The following is a 9353-nucleotide window of genomic DNA, read 5'->3' as shown; positions in this document are numbered from 1 at the left end:
AAGAAGCTCAATGATCCTCAAGTAGAATAAACACAGAGGAAACTACAAATTACACAAATGTATATTGATGAAAATCAACAATAAAAAGTTGACAGGGAAAACAGGGACACAGAGATAAGAAAGTCACTGATGTCTTACCATAGAAAATACAATCCAGAAGAAAATAGAACAAGATCTTTAAAGGGCTGAAAGAAAAAAACAGCCAACATATCATTATATATCCAACAAAAATATCCCTTAAGCACAAAAGAGCAATAAAGACACGTTTCAGACAAAGACAGAGAATTAGCTGCCAGGAGATATGCTCCTCATTTTTTAAATTGAAGTACAGTTGATTTACAATAACATATTAGTTTCAGATGTACAACAGAGTAATTCAAAATTTTATAGATTATACTCCATTTAAAGTTATAAAATATTGGCTATATTTCCTGTGCTGTACAATATATCCTTGTAGCTTATTTATTTTATACGTAATAGTTTCTATCTCCTAATCCCCTACCTCTATCTTGCCCCTCCCCTTTCCCTCTCCCCTCTGGTAACCACTAGTTTGTTCTCTATATCTGTGAGTCTGTTTTTGTTTTGTTATATTCATTCATTTGTTTTATTTTTTAAATTCGACATATAGGTGATGTCATAGAGTATTTGTGTTCTCTTCCTGACTTATTTTACTAAGCATAATATCCTCCAGGTCCATGTTGCTGCAAATAACAAAATTTCATTTTTTTATGGCTGAGTTTTATACACACACACACACACACACACACATACACACACACACTTTATCCATTTATCTGTTGATGGATACATAGGTTGCTTTCATATCTTGGCAATTGTAAATAATGCTGCTGTGAACATTGGGGTGCATGTATCTCTTCAAATTAGTGTTTGCACCCAGGAGTGGAATTGTTGGATCATATGGTAGCTCTGTTTTTAGTTTTTTGAAGAACCTCCATACTGTTTTCCATAGTGGTGGACCAATTTACATCCCCACCAACAGTGTACAAGGGTTCCATTTTCTAAACATCCTTGCCAACATTTGTTTTCTGTGTTCTTTTTGATGATAGCTATTCTGACAGGTGTGACATGATATCTCATTGTGGTTTTGATTTGCATTTCTCATGATTAGCAATGCTGAGCATCTTTTCACGTGCCTGTTGGCCATCTGGATGTCTCATTTGGAGAAATACCTATTCAGGTGTTCTCTCTGTTTTTGAATAGAGTTGTGTTTATTTTGTTTTGGGTTTTTTTTTTTTTTTTTTTGTATTTTTAAAAATTGAGTTGTATGAGTTGTTTGTGTATTTTGGATATTAACCCCTTGCTGGGCATTTCATTTGTAAATATTTTCCCCCATTCAGTAGGTTTTTTTTTTTTCCTGTTTTGTTGATGGTTTCCTTTGCTGTGCAAAAGATTTAAGTTTAATTAGGTAGCTCCCATTTGTTTATTTTTGCTTTTGTTTACTTTGCCTTAGGAGACAGATCCCAAAATATACTGCTATGATTTATGTCAAAGAGTGTTCTGCTTATGTTTTCTTCTAGGAGTTTTATGGTTTTCAGTCTTACATTTAGGTCTTTAATCCATTTTGAGTTTATTTTTGTAAACAGTGTGAGAAAATGTTCTAATTTCATTCTTTTATCTGTAGGTCTCCAGTTTTCCCAGCACCACTTATTGAGAAGACTGTCCTTTCTCCATTGTATATTCTTGCCACCTTTGTCATAGATTAATTGACCATAAGTGCATGGGTTTATTTCTGGGCTCTCTACTTTGTTTCATTGACTTATGTGTCTGTTTTTGTGCCAGTATCATGCTGTTTTGATTACTGTAGCTTTATAGTATAGTCTGAAGTCAGGAACCATGATATCTCCAGCTTTGTTCTTCTTTCTCAAGATTTCTCTGACTCCTCAGGGTATTTTGTGATTCCATACAAATTTTAAACTTATTTGTTCTAGCTCTGTGAAAAATGCCACTGATATTTTGATAGGGACTGCATTGAATAGGTAGATTGCCTTGGGTCATGTGGTCATTTCAACAATATTAATTCTTCCAATCCATGAATATAGTCTATTGATGCATGGAATAATCCTTTCCATCTGTTTGTGCCATCCTCAATTTCTTTCATCAGTGTCTTATAGTTTTCTGAGTAAAGGTTTTTTACCTACTTAGATTTATTCCTAGGTATTTCATTCTTTTTAATGTGATGGTAAATGGGATTGATCTCTTAACTTCTCTTTGTGATAGTTCATTCTTAGTGCATAGAAATGCAATAGATTTCTTTATCTTAATTTTGCATCCTGCAACTTTACTGAATTCATTGATGAGCTCTAGTAGTTTTTTAGTGCTATATTTAGGATTTTCTATGTATACTATAATGTAATTGGTAAATGGTGAGTTTTATTCTTTCCTTTCCAATATGGATTTTTCCTGCCTGATTGCTGTGGCTAGGATTTCTGATACTATGTTGATTAAATGTGGTGAGAGTGGGCATCCTTGTCTTGTTCCTGATTGTAGAGGAAATGCTTTCAGCTTTTCACCACTGAGTATGATATTAGCTGTGAGTTTATCATATGATCTTTATTATGTTGAGGCACATTCCTTTTATACGCACTTAGCTGAGATTTTATCATAAATTCATGTTGAATTTTGTCAAAAGATTTCTTTCTGCATCTATTGAGATGATCATAAGATTTGTATTCTTCAGTTTGTTAGTGGGGTGTATCACACCGAATGACTTGTGGATATTGACCTATCTTGGCATCCCTGGCATAAATCCCACTTGATCATGTTGTATAATTCTTTTAATGAATTACAGAATTCCATTTGTTAATGTTTCATTGAGGAGTTTTACATCTATGTTTATTAGTGATATTGGCCTGTAATTTTCTTTTTTTGCGTGTGATATCTTTGTCTGGTTTTGGTATCAGGGTGATGCTGCCTCGTAGAATAATTCGGAAGCATTCTTTCCTCTGCAATTTTTTGGAATAGTTTGAGAAGGATAGATGTTAACTCTTCTCTAAATGTTTGGTAGAATTCATTTGTGATGCCATATTGTCTTGGACTTTTGTTTATTGGGAGTTTTTTTAAATCATTTATCAATTTCACTGTTGGTAATTGGTCTGTTCATATTTTCTATTTCTTCTTGGTTCAGTCTTGGGAGATTTCTAGGAATTTGTCCATTTTTCCCAGTTGTTCATTTTATTGGCATATAATTGTTTGCAGTAACCACTTTTGATCCCTTGTATTTCTGTGGTACCAGTTGTAACTTCTTTTTCTTTTCCTACCTGTTGATTTGGGCCCTCTATCTTTTTTTTCTCCATGAGTCTGGCTGAAGGTTTATCAGTTTTGTTTATCTTTCCAAGGAAACAGCTCTTAGTTTCATTGATATTCTCTCTGGCTTTTTAATCTCTATTTCATTTATTTCTGCTCTGATCTTTATTTCCTTCTACTAACTTTGAGTTTTGCTTGTTTTTCTTTTTCTAGTTCCTTTAGGTGTAAGGTTATGTTGTTTGAGATTTTTCTTGTTTCCTGAGATAGGCTTCTATTACTATAAACTTCCCTATTAGAACTACTTTTGTTGCATCCCACAGATTTTGGATTGTTGTATTTTCATTTTCTTCAGGTATTTTAAAATTTCTTCTCTAATTTCTTCAGTGATCCATTGGTTGTTTAGTAGCATACTGCTTAGCCCCCACATGTTTGTGGGGTTCTTTTAATTGTCAGCACCAGTGTCCAAGTGGTAGAATGAGCTCTCAAGAATTGCTGCCACCAGTGTCTGTGTCCACAGGGTGAGCCCCAGTTGCATTCTGCTTCTCTGGGAGGCTCTCCAAGATCAGCAGGTGAGTTTCACCCAGCATCCTTTCAAATTACTACTTCTGTCATGAGTCTTGGAGTATGTGAGATTTTGCATGCCCCCGCTAAGATTGGAGTCTCTATTTTCCACAGTTCTCTGGGTATCCCAAAAGTAAGCCCCTATGGCCTTCAAAGCCAAACCTTCCAGAAGCTTTTCTTCCCAGTACAGGACCCCGAGGCTGAGGAGCCCAATGTGGAGTTCAGACCCCTTGTTCCTTGGGAAGAACCTCTGCAGTTGTAATTATCCTCCTGTTTGTGGGTGCCCACCACGGGTATAGGTCTTGATTATACTGCGACTCCGCCCCTCCTACCCATCTGTTGTGATTTCTTCTTCATATCTTTAGTTGTAGAAAATATTTTTCTGTTAGATTCCAGTCTTTCTCATCAACAGTTATTCTGTAAATGGTTGTAGTTTTGGTGTGCCCATAAGAAGAGGTGAGCTCTATATCTTCCTATTTCACCATCTTGTTCTCAGAATCTCCCCCACAAGAAATTTTTTTAAAAAGTTCCTCCGGCTAAAGGAAAATGATACCATATAGAAATTTAGATCTTCACAAAGGAATGAAGAGTGCCAGAAATGGTAGATATTTGAGTGTATATAAAAGATTTTTCTCCTCCTTTTTATTATCTTTAAAAGATAATTGACTGTCACCCACAAAATAATAACAAATGTATTTTCTATATGAAGAACCTTATAACCTTCTATTTTCCCTCTCCCATTCTTAACATATCACTGTCATACATTTTATTTCTACATTATAAATATGGATACACATGAACACGTGTGCACGCACACACACACGTATGCATGCATAACGTGCAAAATGAAGGAAATATCCGCCTTGGTAGAATTAGACTGGCCTTGAGGCATTGGTTATTCTAGGGCAGTAATGGTTAAGAAAGTGGGCTTGGAGGTCAGTGGTCCAGTGGTTAAGACTCCACACTCCCAATGCAGGTCAGGGAACTAGATCCCCCATGCTGCAAGTAAGATCCTGCATGCCACAACTAAAGATCCCACATGTGGCAACTAAGACCCAGCACAGCCAAATAAATACATAAACATTAAAAAAAAAAAAAGAAACAAAGAAAGTGGGCTTGGATGTTAGAGAGTCAAGGTTAAAAGTCTAACTCCACCAGTCATTAACTATAGGACTCTCAGCAAGAAACATAACTAGCCAAAACCTAAATTTACTTATCTGTAAAATGGGGGTGGTGCCTCTTGAGTAGCATGGGTCTGAAGATTAATTATATTACCATATATAAATTGTTAGCACACTGCCTGCCTGGCAAGAATAAAGGCTTGACAAAGGGCAACCATTATTATCCTAAAGTCAAATACATCCCCACCTTGCCAACTTGGCCAGACACCAGTTGATCAAAAAGATATAACAGGAACAGTAGGAGGTGGTAAAATACACTAAAATTCTTCATCTTCCAAAGCAGAATAAAAGAAATCATCTAACGTTAATTAATCAGTAACCAGAGGCCTAAGAATGTGTAAGAGTATAAGTGGCAACACTAGAAGAATCAGAAACAGAAATTGTTACAGGAATTGCCTCTGAGAAGTGGGACTGAGGGAAGAGAGAAAAGTTTTTATTATTCATAGTGTACCCATTTGTACTATTAAAAATTTTATCTTGTATTTAATATTGCATAAAACTTCAAAACCTAGGTTTATAATTTAAAATGTACATATGGAGCAAGGAGAAAGGTTAAACAAATATACCTGGATTTGTGTAAAAATGGATTTTCTTGAGTGCTTCCCATCCTTACCACCACTGAAGGAGAAAGTGCTGCTGGCCTCCAGTAGGTGGTACTTGCCAAGAACTCTGTGTGTGTGTCCATACATCTGTTTGTCTGTAAAGTAAATTATGCTTTAAGGTTTAATATTGGAACTCCCGGCTGTCTGCCCCTTTGTCTAATTCTTCCTCCCTTGAGGACTCATATTATTAAAATTAAAATGCTATGAAGCAAAGAAAAGCAATTTTTATAAGAATATTAACCGAAGCCAACCTATTGTATCATCTCTAATGATAATCTCATTATCACACTCCAATGTCCACAGTTCTGATCCCTTCCTAACTCACTTCTGGTGTCCAAAGCTGGGGTCTTAGCTAAGACCCTCAGGGCAGGGGTAGGGGGTTGTTCATAGGCAATTTGCAAAGTGAATGGGTTCCCACAAATAACACAGACCTGATTTTAGTTCCTTCCTGAATCCGCTGCCTATCTGGGGCACTCTACTACTTCCCCTCCACTCTATTCTGTCTGCTCTATTTCTCTTTTCCCATTAAATCCCATTATTGGGAAAGTTAAGATGCTAGAGAGACACCATAAGCCAGAGAGATAAGCCACACAGCATCACTGTAGTGTGGAATGAAGTCATGGAATGTTGCCATAGTAATGGCCTTAAGGTCCAAGTCAGGATACAAAGTGAAAGCAACTGCTCTAACGAGGTCCTCTTGGAAGCCATCAATCCTGGCAGTTAAGTCTTCTGGATGAGTAGTAGTCTGGACCATGAACTTCAACCTCTGATGGTCCTAGGTTCCAATCCTACCTCTGCTCTTCCCTATCAGTGTGACTTTGGCAAGCTGTTTAACATCTGAGCCTCAATATTCTCATCTGTAAAATGAGGGTAGTATTATACTTATCTTTCTAAAAAAGTACTTACTCTCTGGTGTCCTACATGTTATTATCTCATCTCATTCTTACAGCAGCTGGATACTATGATTATCCCTTTCTATAGATTTGAAAACAGAGGCTCAGAGAGAGACTAAGTCACTTGTCCGAAGTCACACAGCTGGTAAGTACGAAAAGCATCCAGGAGGGTACCCAGGCAGTCTGACTCCAGAGCCTTGCTTTTAGCTATTATGCAAAACTGTCTGATAAAATTCACCTGAGGATTAAATGAAACGATGCATTTAATAGCACTTGGTGTATTTTGAGCATTTAATAAAGAGTAATTATTATAATGAGAGCTGGGTGGAATCCAAATCCCAAAGTATAAAAAACTTGGGGATAAAATGGATTATGCTGTACTTTTATCACAAACAGCCAAGTCTAAATTCAAACATCCTCGCTCTCAGATAATCTGTAAACAGAAAGCAAGTTCCCACAGGCGTAAACAGATTCCCTGGAGCCCCAGAAATCATTTATATGGGAGCTATCCTTTGCAGCGTGGGAACACAGGAGAGCAGAAAAGCAAGGGATCAGTGGAGAAAGTCCTGGCCATGTTATGGCCTGCAGGGTTCTCCTCTGCCCAACAGTGATTGCATGGGGATCCAGCCCTGTGACTTCTGAGCAGAGGAAATGGAGATGAAGAGAGCCCAGCAGATGCATCCAGACTCGCACAACCACACAGAACAATGCTATGACTCCCAGACCAGTGTGTCAAACTGGGAGGGGGCGGGAAGCCAAACAAACTCACTCATTGGTCATCTGTTTTGCATGATGCTGGGTCATGCCAGTGTCTTTTTTCACTCCTCCATCATTCCCCACCACATCCCTATAAAGAATGCAGCCTTGCTTCCTTTGTCTCCCACTCTGACCCTGCTAGGAATTGTGAACCGTCAGGTGTAGGCACTCAAACAACATTAGCTGAATGAGTTACATGAAAAATGATACTAAGATAAACATAAATATATTAGGAATAGAATGGAAAATTAGCATTAATTTTGAAGATGGGACACAGAATTTCAAAGAAACTAAACTTCCCATTTCTGATAAGGGCTTTAAACTCTGTCTCCAGAAATTAGAGTTCCAAGTTCACACTTCTTAGCTGTGAGGGATACCTGGATGGAAAAGTTTCAGAAGCATGAAACACACAATACCATGCCTCTCTTCCTCCTATTATTTCTTTTTTTTTTTAATGCAGTATTACCTTGGAATAATTATGAGCCAGAACTTAAGAGTGGACATGGCCAGTGTTGGGGAAAGTATCTTGCATGCCTCAGTTTGTATGCAGACCTAGGTTTACTTCAACTTTGGATTTACATTGCTGTTTTTTTAGCTGTCTACTGCACACTCTCAGAAGGGTTTTCCCTGGCATATTTTTAGCTTTTTAAAATAGTTGTAAATATACATAACATAAAATTTACCATTTTAATCATTTTTAAATGTACAGTTCAGTGGCATTAAGTGAATTCACATTGCTGTAGAACAATCACCATGATCCATCACAGGACTCTTCCATCATCCCAAACCGACCCTCTGTACCCATTAAATAATAACTCCCCATTCCCTCCTCCCCTCAGCTCCTGGCAACCACCATTCTATTTTCTGTCTCTATAAATCTGACTATTCTAGGTCCCTCATATAAGTGGAATCATACAGCATTTTTCCTTTCAGGTTTGGCTTATTTCACTTAACATAATGTTTTCAAAGTTCATCCATGTAGCATGTGTCAGAATTTCATTCCTTTTTCAAGCCTGAGTAATATTCCATTGTATGTCTACACTACATTTTCTTTATCCATTCATCCATTGATGGATCTGTGGGTTGTTTCCATCTTTCAGCTATTGTGAATAATGCTGTTATAAACACTGGTGTATAAATTGAAATATCTTTTCAATTCCTTGCTTTCAATTCTTCTGGGTAGATACCCAGAAGTGAAATTGCTGGCTTGTAAGATAATTCTATGTTTAATTTTTTTGAGGAACCAACCCTGGCATTTTTCTTTCTGTTATATTTCCAGAGTCAGTTCTTTATCAACTATTAAAACAGTTTATTTTGCCTCTCTGGTGTACTATCCTACATTTCTACTAAACCACTTCTGTTTTGCTTGTTCTCTCTTTCATTTACCAAGGCATTTAGAATTACGATCTTAGGTTCCACAGTACTCATTTTCCCCAAAACAAAACTCACTCCTTGGAACAAACTGCCATTTACCAAATCATAAGTTGCATTACCTCAGCAGTCCCCAATGTTTTAGGTACCGGGGACTGGTTTTGTGGAAGACAATTTTTCCACGGGGTGGGGGGTGGGGAGTGGTTCAGGCAGTAATGCAAGTGATGGGGAGCAATGAGAGGCGGCAGATGAAGCTTCACTCACTTGCCCTCCACTCACCTCCTGCTGTGCGGCCTGCTTCCTAACAGGCCGCAGATGGGACCGGTCCATCTGCGGCCTGTTAGGTACCAGGGCCCGGGGGCTGGGGACATTTGCATTAGTTAAAAGAATAAGAAACTAACTTTTAGGGGGGAACAAGTGCAGTCTTTCAAATCAGGACCAAGATACCAGCCTGGTATGCATAAGGTAGACATACCAGGGAAAGAGTTCCTGATTTACAAATGTCTCACTTAAGAACATCCCTAACATGCAAACCGTAGTGGAATTCAGGAGTTGAACTCCTATCGTTGCTGGAGGTCTCTGTCTGCTCAAGGGGATCGTGAGGATTGTGGACTCTCACTTGTTAATGGGGCAGCTAGGGCCCACCTCTCTTCTACTTTCAGCTTCCTTCTTCCTTCTTGACACCAGAACTATAGCAGTGCCACCACCACTATGGCTAGCTGGCA

The sequence above is a fragment of the Hippopotamus amphibius genome, chromosome 5 (assembly GCF_030028045.1).
Source record: "Hippopotamus amphibius kiboko isolate mHipAmp2 chromosome 5, mHipAmp2.hap2, whole genome shotgun sequence".
In the NCBI taxonomy this organism is placed as follows: domain Eukaryota; kingdom Metazoa; phylum Chordata; class Mammalia; order Artiodactyla; family Hippopotamidae; genus Hippopotamus; species Hippopotamus amphibius.
This window is presented reverse-complemented; position numbering follows the sequence as displayed.